The sequence below is a fragment of the Tupaia chinensis genome, unplaced genomic scaffold (genome assembly GCF_000334495.1).
Source record: "Tupaia chinensis unplaced genomic scaffold, TupChi_1.0 Scaffold000160_1, whole genome shotgun sequence".
In the NCBI taxonomy this organism is placed as follows: Eukaryota; Metazoa; Chordata; class Mammalia; order Scandentia; family Tupaiidae; genus Tupaia; species Tupaia belangeri.
This window is the reverse complement of record NW_006159631.1, coordinates 449,615-453,270: the sequence shown is the minus strand read 5'-3', so window position 1 is coordinate 453,270 and position 3,656 is coordinate 449,615.

Below are 3,656 nucleotides of genomic sequence, written 5' to 3'. Positions count from 1 at the left end.
TTGTCTCTTTTCTCTTCCATCTCAGTTAGTTTAGTCCCTACAAATATTCTGAATTCTTTATCAGACATGTCCACAATATCCATTGTATTGACTGTGGGTGATGTAGGCTTGATGATTTCCCTTGAGGAAGAGGCCTTTTTTTGGTTGCTCATATTTCTTGAGCCTCTGCAATTGTTCCTAGTCCTCAGGTACTCTATATGGTGCTTCCTAACTTATTTAGGGTAACTCTGAGTGTTAAAATTTGTATAGGATTAGAAATTCGATGGTTTCTATTATGGTTGGCCTATGTGTTGCTCACAATTACCATTAACTGTTGCAACTAGTCCTGGATGGCCCAAAGTCCTCCCTGTTTCTAAGGAGTAGTGAGCCTCCAACTGACCTAATCAGAAACAGCTAAGAGCAAAGAAATACAAAGTAAATCGCACCGTGCACTATTCAAATCACCAAAATTCAGAGAGTCCAAAAGCTAGTAGGAAAGGGCCAGAGGATGAGTGACAGGACCAGATTGATAGGACCTTTAGCCTCAGTCCTCCTGGTGTCTGGAACTACTGGCTGGCTCAATCCAGTTTGCAGGTGCGGTGGGGTAAGAGATCTTCTTAAAGTCCAGGACAACCAACCTGGGGTCCAAGGAGGAGGAACGGTGGGGATGCATGAAGGTTTGGGGGAGGGGGGACGGGCCTGCAGCCTCAGTCCACCTGGTGTCCGGAACTACTGGCTGGCTCGATCCGGTTTGCCAATCATTATATATCTTTATAGTGTACAACATGGCCTTTCCAAGCATTAATACAGTGCTTATCAGTTAACTCAAAGACAATACCATATAAATTATTATTATCAGATAACTTTTCATTTCTGTATCTATTAAATGTGGTGTTTGTTTTTTTCCCTGGCTCCGTCCCACCTATCCCCTATTACCCACCCCATATTATCCCTGCACACTATATCTCTAGAATCTACAATTGTCCTCTATGCTATGATACCTTCCAATTCTTTGGTTTCTGCTATAGCGCACAGACAGTTGGTATATAATGAGCAGGCACATATTATGCCTTTCTTTCATAGTTTGACTTGCTTCGCTTAGCGTTAAGTCTTCCGTATTCATGCACTTTGTATCAAATGTCAGTTTCACTGTTTTTTGTGTCTGAGTAGTATTGCATAGAGTACATGTGCCACTTTTTTATTTTTTTTCAATCCATTCTTGCTCTTGGACACTTGGGCTGATTACATGTCCTAGCAATAGTGAATAATACTGCAATAAACATGGATATTCTAGGTTTTAATCCAAGGAGGATTTTTCTATTCTCTGGACAGATTCCTCACAGTGGTGCTACTGAATCCTGTGGGAGTTCTATTTGTAGGTTTCTGAGGAAACTCCATTTCATTCTCCACAGTGTTGTACTAATTTACATTCCAAACAACAGTGCGGGTTCCCTTACACCACAGCTTCTTCTTTCCTTCTTTCTTTTTAAAATTTACCACTTTGGATCCACTTTGCCTATTTGTTTATCTGAATTAGCTTGGACAGAGTGACAAACTAACCTTAATTTCTTCAGCATCAGAATCCCTAGCATAGATTTTAAAAATTAGAAATTGTTTCAAAGGACTTAGCTCTCTAGTTCCTTCAGTTAATATTATCAGCACATTTTCTGGGTTTGATAGACTTAGCATTACATACCTTGTAGTTTATCAAAGCTCTTTATCCCACTTCTCTGTAGGTTTCCATCCCCTAGCGCTCATAATGTCTTTTTATGCATCACTGTGACTCCTTCAAGTTCTTCCTGCTAAAAACAAACAAACAAACAAGCAAACAAAAATAACCAAAAAGGAAGTTAAACTCCTTTGGGTTCTTTAAACCTATGAAATATTCTATTTTCAGAAGCAAAGGTTTAAAAGAGAAAAACCAAGTTGGTCAAATTCTAGCAGGCAGTCCACTTCAAATCTCTGCTGATAGAGGTTTCTGTTTGTTTTGTTCAGCATTACATTCCGGTGTGTTGAAGAATACCTGTATACCTGTTATATGACCGGAACTCAAATATTTGTTAAATAAATGAACAACTAACTGCACATTTTATCTTATGTTCACTAGCAATTTTCACTTCCTTCCTTAGTGATTGTGAAAATCTCAAAATGTAACACAACACAGAAATCTGATCTTTTTCTCTGGTCTCTGGCTACATTCTACTTTCTTCTATTCATTTACCCTCATTGATCTTCATGTGAGAATTATGTCAGACTTTCCGTTGTCCTTGGTTGCTTTATTGGCTCACTACAAATTTTCTTATTACCCTATAAATTTCTCAAATTGAGCTTAAACTGGGCAGCATTTCAATCTGGTTTAACTGAACTAGGAAGCTACAATACTGTCTCCTAAACACCACATTGAGAGCAAGGGTGAACAAGAAGTTGCATAATCAGAATGCCATTGCCTGGAGAAGGCTACATTCTACTTTCTTCTATTCATTCACCCTCATTGATCTTCATGTGACTTTCCGTCATCCTTGGTTGCTTTATCAGCTCACTCCAAATTTCCTTATTACCCTGTAACTTTCTCAAAACGAGCTTAATCTGGGCAGCATTTCAATCTGCCTTAACTGAGCTAGGAAGTTACAGAGTACTGACTCCTAAATACCACGTTGAGAGCAAGGGTGAACAAGACAAGAAGTTGCATAATCAGAATGCCACTGCCTGGAGAAAATGAGCCAGTCAGTGTTTTTGAAGGCAGCTCTTGTTAAACTTCAAGAGTGGCCACTGTTATTAGTGTAATTACTATCAATGAAAGTGGTAACAGCCATGATGACTCAGGCCCTGCTTCCTAGAATAGCTGAGATTCTAATTGATAGCACACAGAGAACACAAGCAAATCATGAAGAAAAGGCTATTAATTTTAAATATAAACTACATTAAATAAAACTGAGAAGAAAAATTAATTTTAAGAGAAACAAAATAAGGGCACAAGTGATGGTGCAGTGTTAATGCAACTGGACCAACATGGGGAAGGTGCTGGGTTCATGTCCTAGGACCTATATGAGCGCATACATTATCTCTGATCCCAGTCAGTTTAGACTGGGGGTGTGTCATGGCATGAAGTGTGGGGACATGTTTAAGAGAGAATCTGAGATGTGGAGACATGCTCTGAGCAAACACCACCTGCTCTTTTGGGGTTTGACAGAACCTTGTAACTTGTCTTTCCTTGACCTTGGCTGCAGACAGAGCAAGGGTGGAAATTATTAGGGGTGTTCCAACAGACACATCTGATGGACTTCAAGAAACATCTTGACCCCAATTAGTAAAGTCCAATCCCTGATCTGCATCTGAAAGGCTCTTTAGCCTTCTCTGGGTGTGGTGATGCACTCCTTATGGAGAAGTTCTTTAGCTCCTTTCCCTAAGAACTAGTTCTCTGCATTAGAAAAGAAGATGAGACTTTCTCTTGATGGGATTATCACCAAGGGATACACCTGGCCTGGTATGACTAAACCCTTATAGATTTGTTAACTGCTTCTTATTGTCTGTAATATGGCAACCAATCTATGAAGTATCATGAAGCATACATATGTAATGTCTCCTTGTACTATAAATAAAGATGTCCAGTTTGTCTGGGCAGCACAAGTTGCTTGGGCTACCTAGGCTCAGGCTTCCTGTGTCCATTTCTACTCTTT